Raw genomic sequence first — 15,954 nt, forward strand, 5'->3', positions numbered from 1 at the left:
GAAATGACGACTTTGTTTATTTTTTGCCAAAATTTTCAAACAAATTTTCGTCAAAGAATTCTCAGCAACTATTTATCGCAGATGCTTGAAATTTTAACACACTATTTGCTTAGGCATGCCATATTGTGGGATATATTTTTGTATCAATCGGACGTCAACTTCCTGTTAAATGACGACTTTGCTTATTTTTTAACCAAAATTTTCAAACAAATTTTCGTCAAAGATTTCTCAGCAACTATTTATCGCAGATGCTTGAAATTTTCACACAATATTTATATAGGCATGCCATATCGTGGGATATATTTCTGTACCTATCAGGTGTCAACTTCCTGTTAAATGACGACTTTGTTTATTTTTAGCAAAAATTTTCGAACAAATTTCCGTCAAAGAATTCTCAGGAACTGTTTATCGCAAATGCTTGAAATTTTTACACAGTATTTGTTTGGGCATGCCATATTGTGGGATATATTTTTGTATCAATCGGACGTCAACTTCCTGTTAAATGACGACTTTGTTTATTTTTTGCCAAAATTTTTAAACAAATTTTTGTCAAAGATTTCTCAGTAACTGTTTATCGCAGATGATTGAAATTTTTACACAGTATTTGTATAGGCATGCCATATTGTGGGATGTATTTCTGTACCAATCAGACTTCAACTTCCTGTTAAATGACGACTTTGTTTATTTTTAGCAAAAGTTTTCAAACAATTTTCCTCAAAGATTTCTCAGCAGCTATTTATCGCAGATGCTTGAAATTTTAACACAGTATTTGTTTAGGCATGCCATATTGTGGGATATATTTCTGTACCAATCGGATGCCAGCTTTCTGTTAGATGTCGACTTTGCTTATTTTGCATATTCACATCAGAGCGGGGGTATCACTAGTGAGCATTGGCTCACAGATACTTGTTCAGTGACCATTGATACGTTTATTTTTCGCTCAATTTTACTTCGTCATTTTTATAGGGTTTTGTCAATTTCAAATAGAAATTTATTGTCATAATGGTTTTTAACTGCATTGCAATAAAATAACTCGTCGTTTCTTACTCTTACTGCTCTGTTTGTCCTTGGTTAAAGATAATATTCATAAAAAATTAATATGCATAAAGGGTGGAACTAACATTGTGATGAGTGGTCTAAAATCAAAATTGCTATACTGTAATTGAACATCTCTCTCTCTCTCTCTCTCTCTCTCTCTCTCTCTCTCTCTCTCTCTCTCTCTCTCTCTCTCTCTCTCTCTCTCTCTCTCCATGTTGCCATTCTTTTAAGTGTTTAAAACAAAATATAAACCATTTAAAGGTATATGTGGCGTATTTTTTCATGCTAAGAAATATTGGATTGATTTATTTATTTAAATAAGTTATATGAAGATATATCTTCACAATAAATTACGCAGTTTATATCATTCGGGTTTAAAAGATATAGAAATAAATAAATAATTTTTATAAATATTATGAAGTGGATAGTAAATCCAGCATTTGAATAAACCCCGCCTTAAATCGGTCACGTGATACCACGCTCAGTCACAACAACAATGGCGACGACAAGAAAGATAGATATACCGTTAAGTTTGAATTTGGCAAAAAACCAAAATAGAGACAGACTGACATGGAAAGGAGCAAAGGGAAGATTGTCATCGGAGACCATGTAGAATGATGGAATAGGAATTAAAGCCGAATGAAACTTAAGTTTATCATGAAGTTGTAGGGGTTTTGCTAGGCAGGTTCGTACGTACTCCATATGTTCCACGTCTTTCTTTATAAGTTATAAACAACAAGAAGAGGAATTTTTAATAAAGAATAAATATAAACACTCTCAGTACTTGCATTCCTCAGGGAGAGGGGGTATTCATTCATTTTACCCTGTCGTTGATGATAAAATCGTGTTTCATCTTTATTACACATAATTTGCAATTTATATCGTTCTACATTAAGGTATCATCTGATATAAGAATTATCTAATTTAAGACATGAAAAACGTGATTCTAATTTGTAAACAAAGTGTTCTTCCATCGGGTTTTTAATGCTAGGTTTTCCCGCACTCATGCGCAGGTGGCGTTACAAATGGCGGATCACATTAATATTCATCAGACATTTAGCAAAGTTTAAAGACAAATAACCAAAGAAAGAACATGTTTTTCCTAGAGTTTGTGAAATGTCTAATTATAAGCAGCACGATGTATACTTTTACTCCAACTCATGTCAAAAATTTTACTCCAAATACGCCACATATACCTTTAATATCAGCCGGTATACAGCTGGTGTTGGTAGTCATTAATGACCAGTGGCTGATGTCAACAATTTACGTGTTCGAATCATTAACAAGTAGATAAGTCAGTAACGATATATATAAATAATAACAAGAGATGTTTGTGAAACACTTATGCCCCCCCCCCCTCCCTTGGAACATCCAGAAAGAAAATGAACGTACACTGCAACTATTTGGAATATTTCTAAGTACAAGGGGCATAACTCTGTCGAAAATTGCTCTATCATACCCAAAATTAAACTTGACCTAGATATTATTTAGATAAACCTGTATATTAAATTTCATATCAATATGTGCACCCTCTGCATAGAAAATGACTGGAATTTTTCTACGTCCAAGAGCCATAACTCTGTCGAAAATTGCTCCATCGTACCCAGTATCGCACTTGACCTAGATATTATCATGATAAACCTGTATACCAAGTTTCATTTCAATATGTTCATCGTCTGCGAAGAAAATAAGCGGAAACTGCAAATAACTGGAATTTTTCTATGTCCAAGGGCCATAACTCTGTCGAAAATTGTTCTATCATACCCAGAATTAAACTTGACCTAGATATTTTTTAAATAAACCTGTATACCAAATTTCATATCAATATGTTCATCCTCTGCACAGAAAATAAGCGGAAACTGCAAATAACTGGAATTTTTCTACGTCCAAGGGCCATAACTCTGTCGAAAATTGCTCGATCGTACCCAATATCGAACTTGTCCTAGATATTATATGGTAAACCTGTATACCAAATTTCATTTCAATTTGTTCATCCTCTGCAAAGAAAATGAACGGAAACTGTTGGTTGACCAACCGACCGTCCGACCGACTGACAGCAGCAAAGCAACATGCCCTCCCTTCTTTGTAGGGGGGGGGGCATAAAAATAATATCGCCAAACAAAATGCGTGCTACCTTACATGTCACGTGATGGACGGTTAGTATTCACGTGGTGAATTAAAATATTTAGCAGGTTAAAGTATACCGTTTACAACAGAACACGTGAGCCCAAGAAAAACAGTTTTCCTCTGTTAAACCATAAGCGCATGTCCGAAAATGATTTTATTAAGAAAGTCAATAGAGCCATTTTCAATTTTATTTGGAACAAACATGACAGAATTAAACGAAATACGTTAATAGGAAAAATAGAAAAAGGCGGGATCGGTGAAATAGACATAGAACTCAAGTTAAAAGCACTGAAAGCATCTTGGGTTAATAGATTATCAGAGTCATGTTTAATTAATGAGGTCATTAATGCTTATTTGAAAAGGGTCAACCTTAATTTGAACTACATATTATCAACGACTGAGAGAAATATAGAAGATTTTACAGTTATTAATCATATTCCTAAATTTTATCAAGAAATATTTTGTTGTTTTAATGGTTGTAAAAAACAAAATAACATTCTTAACATGTCAAACGTAACATTTGTACAACAACCCCTATGGAACAACGAACTATTTAAGTATAAAGGCAAAACGTTGTGTTTTTTAAGATGGATAAAAAAAGGTATATTATATGTAAAAGATCTTTTTAAGAAAGATGGCAAAATGCAAACACTATCTGACATTTTGTTGAAAAAATGTAATTGGCTATGTGAATATAATATTTTACGAAACGTAATAAGACAACAATGTGTGAATTTTGATATGACATGTAGTCAATACACAACAAGTAATGTTGAGAAAAGTTATACATTTCATTTAGGATGGCATACAATAACAGACAAAAAAATGTAAATTCTTTTATGAAAATTTGTTGACTACTAAGTTCCAAAAACCCATTTATAAATCTTATTATAAGAACATGTTTAACGTTCAAAAAGAAAACTGGAAAATAATATACATTAATAAAATTAAAAGCATATATGATAAGAACATATGTGAATTTAATTACAAATTATTGAATAATATATTAAGTTGCAATTTATTTTTACATCAATGTGAGTTAAGACCAAGCAGATGTTGTGATTATTGTCAAGACACAACAGAGAACGTTGAACATCTTATTTTTGAATGTGACAATGTCAACGAAATATGGTCAAAACTGTGTACGACTTTGCATTTAGATATTATGTGGAAACATGTAATCATAGGCTTCTATTATGAAAATAACCTCAAGGTACAATTTTTGAATAATATATCTTATGTTGCTTATAGAATTTACAAATTTAAGATGTTATGTAGATTTGAAGAAAAAAATGAAACCTCTCAAAGTCTAAACGAATATGTAAAGAATTACTTAATTAGAGATATGAGTTACATTAACAATGTACTTAAAATCATCGAAATATTCATCAAATCTTAAAACATTAATAAATATATTGTGATTACTATTGTATACCCTAGACACTTAGGGTCTGCCTATGTGTATATGTGCTACACCCGGGGACCATGTGATGGACTGTATGTAGATGTGTTTGTCCTCCGGGTTAGCCAGGGTATTAAATGTACATTTACTTAATATATTTCTACCTTTTACTAAGATAGCTTACTATGTACCAGTTTTTTTCATATTTTTGTACACAATTTTTGTGTGTGTGTGCACATGTATATTAGATGCAAATACTGTGGGTCATAGTTATGCATATCTATAGATTATCGACGTACATGTATCTCTAAATACATATTACATACACAATTATATACCAAAATTAAAAACATTATTTCTATGTATAAATATTTATATATATAAACACGTATTAATATACATGTTTTAGACAAATAGTTAGATACTTTTAAATGTCTTCTCAATGAAAACTTGAACATTATTTGTAGCATTAATATGAAAAATTAAGGAATTATACAAGATGTCTGTACACTAATAATTGAAATTTTTGAAGTTTTTGTATATTTGTTTACTCTTGTGAATAATGTTGATAATAAAAAAAAATTAAAAAAAATAAGCGCATGTTTGTCTGTTGACCTCCTTTTAACATAAGGTTATGAATATAATTTGAAGTAACTTGAAGTATACACATTATATACAATGAATACACACAATGAGGTAGCTCCCCTAAAAATTCAACGTTTATGGACAATTCGATTTTGAGGAGACGATTTTAAAAGATTATTCGCTATCTACTGTAGCGAGGCACGCATTTTTGTTGATAGAGTTATCTCCCCTAGTTGTATTGATTTACATAATTAAAATGCTTGTTATTTATCTCGAATCATTAGTTTATTATTTGATCTTCTTTACAATAATAATCATTGTATATAAACAGTTAGATTTAGAGTTAACAGAGGTTTCTGTATAATACAGGCAGTATTATTTATTTAAAATATGGCATGGGTGAAACTACGCACTCATTTATTGTTTAGAGCGGTTTATTAATATAAGGCTCTTCCGAGCGTATTATATGGAGACCAACTACGTCATCTCCGCTAGGCAAGGGTTTTCGGTCCACTTTGCTCCCCATAAACCCATGGCGGATTTCATTACGAAAACTCGGTGACAAGCTCCGTTTTGGCTGCAGCTGCGAGTAGCTGATCCAAAAGCGGTGCTTGTAAATATAAACTTTTTGTACAAAAAACACATGTGTAATCTTTGGTAAAACATTCGGTGCTTTTAACAGTTCTCGAGTTCAGTGCCTCCCCAACGATGGTCTAACCAGGTCGCTTTAAAAACCGATATATTTTACTGGGATTGAACATAGTTCTACAAACTTGTCAAGGCTCGCGTGATAGCATGGGAAGTAAACATGGCGAATGTAGGAGTTGCCTATCCCGTTAGTATATACGTTCCTGTTTATGGTTATTGCTTTTAAAGGTTCAATGAGCTCTGTTTTATTTAAGGTGTAATATCCCTCTGCTATTAATTTTGCCATTAATATTTTTAAAAAATTCATATTGATTTTCATCAAAGTCAATATCAATCGATTCATATGAAACAAAAATGAAGTGATGAAGCGCTGCTAGATTTTTCAAAAATTGATAATGTGTCTAATCATAATATGAAGAAAACTAGACATAGTGATTAGAAAAAGCAAAATTTTACCATCGCAGCATAAAATTAAAAATCCAAAATGTATATGAAAATAATATATAGTTATATACATTTTCATATCATATTACAAAACATATTAAAGCGCTGCATTTTAGTTCAGAATAGCACTTTGTTGTATAGGTTTGCAACAAAAATTGCTTCAATCTGCAAGAGTTATCTTTCTTTATCATAGACTTTTAAAGGTTTTACATACATGTTTTACATACACTGCATGATAAATTGCCACAGTTTCTAGATTTTCAGAAAAAGGTTTTCTGTTTTCAAATTTGAATAAGATAATAGTAAATGGATCCATATATTAAGAAATCCTAAAAATTTAAACCATAGCATAAATTTTGTTGTAACACAACAATAGGATGAAGCGAATAATCTTCCAGTAATTGGTATAATATTAATATAGGGATTTATTGTCTTGAATCAAATGAGATATTGGGTTTTTTAATTTTGTTTTCCCATATCTGCTCCCTCAGAATAGAAAAGCCTTATTAAATTTTAAACATTTGAAATGTTATAAGTTTTAAACGATCATAACTAAGTATAGAGTTTGTAATTGTCTTAGTCACATTTTTCCCAATTATAATTCATTCAGCTCCGTGAACGAGCTATAGATAGAGAAATAAAAACATTCCATCCAGATATTCTCTGGCCTAAAACATCAAACATCAACTGTACATGTCCTGAACAAGTACATAAAATTTTGTTATATTTAAAAAAAAGAATTAATCCACCGGGATTGGTAGGGGGAGGAATAGTCATGTAGATACATTGCCTCATAAATACTTTATCATTATGATAACATTTCTTGTAATATTTTGTAAAAGTTTTCTTTACTTTTTTGCCCCCTGCTTCATAAAGCCCTGGGGTTCATTTCGTTCTGGTCAATTTTTTTTTACATATTTAAATTTAAATAAGTGTATCGCCTTCCAACATAAATTAGGACCCAGCACCACCTCCCTTGTAGTTACACAGGTCGGGTACACTACCTTATATGGATAGCCATATTTAACACGTGACAGTATTTTCGGCAAACAGATTCTCCAATCCAGTGAATGAGTTGCAATGCATGACGGTCTATAACGTGTTTACGATTCAACAAACGCACGTGGTATTTGTCTGTTTTATACACAATATTTAATTGCTTGCCGGAATTTTTGTATATCTTGATTTTTACTTTAGAAGGTGATAAAGGAAAGATTACGTACCATTAACTTTGTTCCATGCTCACATTAAAAACACTGTTGTTTTAGTTGATTAATTGTTGCTTAAAAAATGATCAGTATCAACGACTGACAAACATACGCATACAAGTACAAACATATTTTGATAAGAAAAAAACATCACATTTGTGAATTGGTGACTTTTTCATTGTGCACTAGAAATAAATACAGGTAACTGTACATTTTTAACATACGTGAATAGCCACGGTAGTAGAAATGCATAAATATACAAAAGCAGAAGCGCAAGCTATATGCAGCATAAAGTAGTTTGTCCGTTAAGCATTCTGATGAATGTCCCTGAAGAAAAATATCAACGCACGTTCTACTAATGTTGTCCCAAATATGGGGTATTACGTGAAAAAAAACCAAGTATTCACTGCTTTTAATTCAATAGGACGTACCTCTCTTTTAAACATTCACAATGGGGTATTTAAATAGGTTGATATAAGTCCTCAAATGCAATATTTTTTAAATATGAGCATAGAAATTGAAGTTCAGACATAATTGTCCATATTACTTTCATAAATTCTGGAAAATCATTCAAAATGAATTTCCAAAGGACAATTCAAAATGGTATATATTTTTAATACGCTTTGTATACACCGACACTTGTAGTAGCCCACAATGCCTTGCAACTCATTCACCTGATTGGTTTGTCAATAAAAGTAAACATATGCCTAATTTAGTATGCAAATTTATGCCGACGTCACAAACTATAGTGGTCTCGACCTGTTACATGCCTTAATAATTGTGAGTTAACAGAAACAAAGTGAGATTATTTTCTACAGAAGTTATCTCTCTTATCAGAGGGACAATCCACCTTAATTTCTTTGGTCCGCAATATTCACGACAACGATTCCTGGTTTTATGGCATGAAAGCTTTCATATAAATCGGCGACTTTTTCACTCCCGGTATACGGTCCTTACAAAACACTAGGTATAAAACATTCCGTGCTTTCCCTAGGTTATAACTTAATTCGTAATAAATAGCATCGTTAATTATGTTCCGATATTCGGTAGTCAACATGTTCTATCTAGAACGCAGTTCGCAATTCAAAATTTAGAATTCAAATTTGGGGCCCGCTTGCCTTATATGCAATTGAATAGTGAACTGTGTTCTATCTAGAACGAAGTTCGCAATTCAAAATTTAGATTTCATACTTGGGGCCCGCTTGCCTTATATGCAATTGAATAGTGAACTGCGTTCTATCTAGAACGCAGTTCGCAATTCAAAATTTAGAATAGAACGCAGTTCGCTATTCAACAATTTGAATTGCGAACTGCGTTCTAGATAGAATGCAGTTCACTATTCAATTGCATATAAGGCAAGCGGGCCCCAAATATGAATTCTAAATTTTGAATTGCGAACTGCGTTCTAGATAGAACGCAGTTCACTATTCAATCGCACTAAATTTTGAATTGCGAACTGCGTTCTATAGAACGCAGTTCACTATTAAATTGCGAACTGCGAACTGCGTTCTAAAAACCGATTGCCTTGGCTAGCGAAGATGAACTACGTGGTCATAGCCTGTTTACGTTTTGTTTTATAGATTACCAATTTGTTGTTTTTTTTTCTCAATCAAGCTTCGTTAATGAATAATCAACGAAAATTCCTCAAAATATTCAGGAAATCGTCTGAATTTTTTGGATTTTACAATATTGCGCATTACATTCAAGCTAAATCACGGGAGGTTTCCACAATATCACATTTGCATGGATAAACTTGGAAACGATAAAACAAATGCGTGTTAATTTGCATTGGAAGTTTTTATTCTTTTAATCAAAGAAAATACGGGAGATAACTATAACACAGTGCATTTACTATAAAAAAAAAAGTTCAAATGTAAACATGGTGTGTAAAAATAGGGACGCATATACGTCCCTGGTAAAAAACGTTGTTGAAAAAATGTTGAATTTTGCAGTTATAGAACTTGTCGAAAAAAGGTATTTACAGCTTCAAAATGGTTTGTTATGAATAATTTGACTGCTATTTTCAATGCAACTTTATTAATTTTCTCCAAAATCGTTTTGGAGCGATTCTGCCATTTTCTGCTACATTACGGTTAATATATGGGAGGCATTTTAACTGTGGTGAAGGCCTTTCCCGAGCGTGTCGATGTATCTATTTCGTAAATGTCCGATACCATATGCAATGTCAACCCGTGCACGCACGGGTCAAAATCTAGACTAAGTATTTTCCTATGTAAATGGTCATCTCCTCTTGTATTCTCGTCCTTCTCCCGGGAATCATGATTTGAAACAAACTTGAATGTATACAACTTGGGATTGCTTCCGCTCGACTTTCAGCCTCCCTTACCAAAAGTTTTTTGGGAGAGGTTTAAAAAAGATTTTTCTATATTCATATTTAAAGTCAACACCTCACCTTTCCCCCCCCCCCCCCCCCCACCTTACCCCCGCGCAATCATGATTTAAACAAACTTAATATTTACACTGCCTGAGGATGATTTCACGCAAGTTTCATTGTTTTTGGACAACTGGTTTTTCAAGAAGATTTTTAAAGTTTATTTTATTTATTCCTATGTAAAAATTCACGCCCATCCTCCATTATAGGTCTACTCTACCAATTGGGATCATTATTTACACAAAGTTGAATTTACACGACCCGAGGATGCTTCAACACAAGTTTCAGTCTTGCTGGCAAAATGATTTTTGAGAAGATGATTTTTAAGGAGTTTTAACGTTTTCCTATGATATAGTTCAATCTCCATTGTGACCCCACACTACCTTCGGGAATAATGATTTTAACAAACATGAATCTAGACTACCTTTGATTGTCTCCATACTTATTTAGCATTCCTTGCCAAAAATAAAAAGATTCAAAACCCTCTCTGTTTTCTCCTTTATTAAGTTTCAACCTTCTCCCATTGGGGCCTCATCCTACATGTACCTTCGAGGATTAATTGGAGAGAAAAAAATTAAATCTACACTGCCTGGAAATACATGTTTGCCTCCACACACGTTTCAATCTTAATAGCCAAATGGATTTTGCATTTCCCGCGGCCGGTGTCCATGATTTGAACAAATTTGAATCAACACAACCCTATGGTGCTTACATATAAGTTTCAGTCTTTTTAGCTAAATGGTTTTTGAGAAAAAGATTTGCCTCTATTAAATGCAATATTATATATATATGCACCATTCCAAAGTTTGTGTGTGTGTGTGTGTGTGTGTATGTGTGTGTGTGTGTGTGTGTATTTAAATTATTCCTATTTTATAAACTTCCAAATGAAAATGAAATACTGCGCTTACCCAAGGAAGACCACTTTATTAAATTATTTAAACCAAAACTTAATCGCATTCAGTGAAAAATTTATTATATGCATGTGATATAATTGAATCATTTGTAATATTTGCAATTAAGGTAAGGTTTGCGGCTTGCATTTCTAGAGGTTGTACCAAAGTTAGATACCATTTTGTTCACTTTACTAAAGTCTTTTTTCTCATGAAATTCAACTGAATTTTGCCCGTCCCGTTTTATAACTACAAAAGGTCAAAGTTCATGATTTGCAATTTTCATTTTGATAAAATGTAAACAATTTCGTGAAAATATGTACATTTTATATGTGACTATTATGGGGGTTATCTACATGTATGCTTAAAATGTTCGAAAATAATATCACTATTAATATCATGATTCACTTTTATTAATTTCTGATGAACTATCTAAAAATAGAATAAAATGCAACAACAGTCTTAATTTTGGACTACTATTATGTAAACGAAAACATCTTATTTGAAACCTTTCCAAGTCCACCGATTTCAGGAAAAACGTATCTTAGAATATGTGTAATCTGATGTTTCTAAAACACTATTCAAAACCATATGATGCGGATTTCGTTTTCGTGGAAATTGATAAAATGCTTGTGTCCTCTTATTTTTTCATTGATACTAAAAAAGCCTGCGAAATAAAAAAAACTGAAATCAATTATGACGTCATATACATTTTGACGTCATAACTGAAATAAAGGGTAGTTGGTGTTACGTCACAATGAAAATGTGTGAGTTATCTCCCTGTAACCGCAAACCTTACCTTAATATAATCTTGGCGGCTTTTTGCTCTGTGACTCTAACTTTCCGCTACTTTAACGTTATCATGACGTCACAATGAACTTTTGCTCACTGACGTTACTACGTTACATATTAGTCATTTGTACATAACTGCTAGTCTCGTTCAAACAGACGCTCGGCTGTCTCCGTAAATCTCCGACGAGCAGAGAGTCTCGTAAAGCGTCACGTTAATGTTTGTAACGTCAAAACGAGGCTTACCAAAATACTGGTATTGAAACTAAATCAGCGCCTCCTATCGGTAGCGGTTATCAACGTGACTCTTTACCAGACTCCCTGCTCGTCGGAGATTTACGGAGACAGCCGAGCGTCTGGTTGAACGTGACTTACACAACTGCCTGAAGATCCAGGAATGGCGAAAATGTTTGCAGTAAATAGGATCAATTTGAGATTTTATTCTGGATATTTATTATTTTTAAATTATCTAAAACTGTGCCGATTTATTTTTTGTTGTATTGGGAAATTATATCGCATAGCCCCCTAACTCCGTCACTACCCTAACTCCGTCACTTTCGGCAAACTCCTCGCCGTTTGAAATCAAGTACGATTATGACGTCATTTTTTACATGTCAAAAATCTTTAATCAAATGTCAACAATTTGCAACGGTTAAATTTAAGAATGTGTCAAAAAATAACAGAATTAAACCTTGTTCATTTTATGCACCATTAATTGTGTGAAATCAGCTAAAACTTTTTCACGGGTGCACTAAAAAATCGATATTTCTGACATGCGGGCCCATTCGACCATTTTGCCTTATACAGGGTATAGATATCTCCGGTATATCGCTATTTAGAATATGCTACATTTCTAAAAATGTAATAACTAAATAAAATAATAAGTAATATATTAAATAATGATATAAAATATTTGAAATATGTAAGGACGGCATCCATACATTCTGAAAAGGCCATTGTGATTGTTGTTACATGGACCCAATTTTTATTCTGGCGATCATTTCATTTCGATGAAATTAAATACAATTTAAATTGTGTGCACCATTTTTACTTATTATAACTTGGCCTAGATACAAATGGAGTTTTAACAAAATTGTTAATGTGTCTTCATTCCCTGCCATATCATAGAGCATGTGGGTGACGGAGTTAGGTTCATAAGATATAATAAGCACGCGTGATAAACGCCGTATTCAGAGAGCTGTTTGAATAAAAATGAAAATATTTTTGTTAATAATTGCGTGGACCCTGAGGTCCACGCAGAAAATATATAAGCAAGGTTAAACCGGATGCAATGGGGAAAATTCAGCCTGTGCATGAGCTAGCCTGGTTCCTGTGCGTAATGGGTAGCTCAGGGAACCAGGCTAGCACACATTTATCTGAATCGGGATCGGGATTCCGTGCCATATGCACACATAAGTTCAAAGGCGCTGTAATTGTAAAGTTGTCGGTAAACAGTACAGAAACAAAGTATTCCTTTTAAAGAAATGATTGGCATGTGATATGAACTATCAGTATTATGAAATAAGTTAATGTTATGCCAAAACTACAACATGCATCAACTAGCATAATTTGCAATGTTTTGTTGTTTTCCGAATACACATGTAACTTAACTTTACTTTTATAGTAGGCGAGGCTAGAGAACTTCCCGATTAATTTTTTTTAAACATTCAAGTATGATTGAATAATTATGTCACTGTATAAAAGTTTAAATCTCAAGAAAAATGCATCAAAATATGAACTTTTTAATTAATTTACACAAAGCTGTCACTGCATAGTTAACAAAGTAGTGCGAATTGTAATGTGTGCGCAAATTATAGTAGAATTCACCGAATGCCTGATACTATACATGCAAACTTCATTCATAGATAGATCATAATTATTTTAGAAGTTTGAATCCTTTAAATTCTGAGATAAAAAGTCAGGGCTATACATACATGTATACGTAATACAACGAACAAATTTAGTGGTTAAAAGCAGAGGGCTCGAGTTGGTGAAATCTCTGATAATCTTAAGGCTTTCACGTTTTCGTTGGAAACACATGCAAATGGTCCACGTATTGTAGTCCTTTTTTAAAGGACAGCAACTTGTTTTATAAATTATATTGTTTCAGATTATATTTAGTGATTGCAAATGATAAAAACCACAAAAAATAATTAACAGAGAAACGCGGGAGGGTTTCTGCTTATGGTGACGGAGTTTGGGTATTCGGGGATATATATATATATATATATATATATATATATATATATATATATATATATATATATATATATATTATATATAAACATTTTGGTTTTGTCTGACTGTTATGTGTCGTTTTATGTTCTCAGTCGTATATCAAATGTTTTAGTGAAATTCTTCTAACTTTTTAGACAGAACATACATGATATCTATAAATGATATACATTAATTTTAAATAGAGTGTCAAATAATCAACATAAACTTCATCGTTTCTAGCATGTTTAACACTTTTATCAAGTACAGTAAATAATTTTCCATTTTCCGTTCCGTTTTTCATTCCGCGTTTTAGCAACACCCAACTAAAACTTTTACAGCAGTCTAATATAACTATACGAAGAATCCATATCTAAAGAAATTTTCAGGTACAAATATTATTTTGAATCTGATTATAAACAATATTTGTGTAGAGTTTTAAAGGTAATGCCGTGTCGACGTGCAGGAAAGTTGTAGCGTATTTGTCAATATCACTTAAGTTTATCTAATATTGTGAATAAAAATGATATGTACTATTTGTTTGCCTAATTTTATTATTGTTTATTTGCTTAAGTTAATTCATAGTGTCGGTTCAAGGACTTTTTTGATAACACCTTTCATTTAAAAAAGACATACACGTGTATACATTGCAAAAACAACAATAACAACAAATAAGGTAAGTCACTCCGTGTGTTAAATAATGAAAAAAGAGAAAATTATTTTAAATTTTACCTTGGGGTAGTATCAATCTCTCCATTACATCATTATCAGAAGTTTCACAGGCAAACTCAAAAACGAAAGTAAAGAAATCAGTATCTTCTAAAAATAAATTTGTGTCGCAATACCTCATAAATAGATATTGCTAAAACACGGAAAGGAAAACGGAATGGAAAGCGAAACAGAAAATATTTACTTGGGAAAAGTACTAGTGTTATCCAAGCAAGAATCGATATTCTTAATTTTTAATACCTTTTAAGATTAATAATATGGGGTACTTTTGAAGCGGGCAGCTTATCAATGTATTTTATAGCAAGAGTTATTCCCCTTTGATTTATTGATTTTTGATAATTAAATTAATGTTCCCAATAATGACCAATAAGTTTGCTAATTATTTTTATACAATATTAAATAGTATATGTAAATAAGGTGTTTTGCATAAATAGTTTTAGATTAGGTTGGATTGATTTGTTTATTTTTGATTTCCTGTTTTTAGATGCTATGAATTATTCTAGGCCGGCACATATATAGGGACAGTGTCTATTGCGTTATGAAGAACGACTGCTTGGGGTTAAAATTGAACAGGTACAGCTAGATCGAGTGTGTGGACATCCCTGCTCTATCTAATATTCGTGTTTTCTAACCTACGATACAGAGTGTGCGGTCATCCCTGCTGTGTATCGCATTAGTATAAGTGTGCGGTAATACTTTGTAATACTTCCTATGTATATATACATGTATTAGTTTGTGTTTTGTTCTATACTATTCATGTTCATGACTGTAGTATGGCTTAGTCTTATTTTAAATTACATTAAAAAATTGTCAAATATATGACTAATTGGAACCCCCACCCCCAAACAAACTCAAATGTAAACTGTCCCCCCCCCCCCCCTAGTTGTCGAATGATCTATTAAAATCAAAATATTATTTGGGTGTCTAAAAACTTTTAGAAACTGGTAAAAAATGTTATTCTTAAAAAAAATTACATTACACCTTGCATATTTGACAAATGATCTATTGAGATATGATCAGAGGTCATATTTCTACCTTGGGATCAATATAACTCGTACTCATTGACAAGTTAAAATTAATAACAATAAATGATTCAAATTATAAATTTTTATACTCCACATTCACACCCCACACCCCCAATCTAACCTGGTTCTAAAGATTCAGTCTTCTTAATACATTCTTACATGTGTACAATAGCATCACTTCTTGATTGCTTTTTCTCTCCTGATGCACATTGACATTTTGGAAATTGCTTAATTCAATTTTTAAGATTTTTAAACAAAAGTTATATGCATGTGTGTTCGCCTATTTGGGGCAATTGTAAAGTCTCCTAAACAAAGCAGTGACATCATTAGGCTAGAAATTACTTACATGGATCAAACACTACTGTAACATATGAATAAGATAAAATACTTGATCATGTCTAGTTCTAGAATGTCAGGGTGTCTCCAAGGGGGCATAATCTATATACAATTTTATGCGCAATGA

General features: G+C 32.5%; 1 protein-coding gene across 4 annotated transcripts in view; it reads right to left on the minus strand.

Annotated features, from left to right (window-relative positions):
- LOC128181249 (uncharacterized) overlaps positions 1-14,573 on the minus strand; it is a 29,603-nt gene extending 15,030 nt beyond the window's left edge. For 3 of the 4 annotated variants that reach the window (XM_052849576.1, XM_052849575.1, XM_052849578.1), the window contains exon 1: positions 14,470-14,573. The gene's annotated coding sequence lies outside the window, so the exon portion shown is untranslated. The remainder of the gene's footprint in view (positions 1-14,469) is intronic. The other variant, XM_052849577.1, reaches the window with a different exon arrangement.
- Between the last annotated feature and the right edge of the window lie 1,381 nt (positions 14,574-15,954).

This window comes from Crassostrea angulata, chromosome 4 (genome assembly GCF_025612915.1).
Source record: "Crassostrea angulata isolate pt1a10 chromosome 4, ASM2561291v2, whole genome shotgun sequence".
NCBI classification, from domain to species: domain Eukaryota; kingdom Metazoa; phylum Mollusca; class Bivalvia; order Ostreida; family Ostreidae; genus Magallana; species Magallana angulata.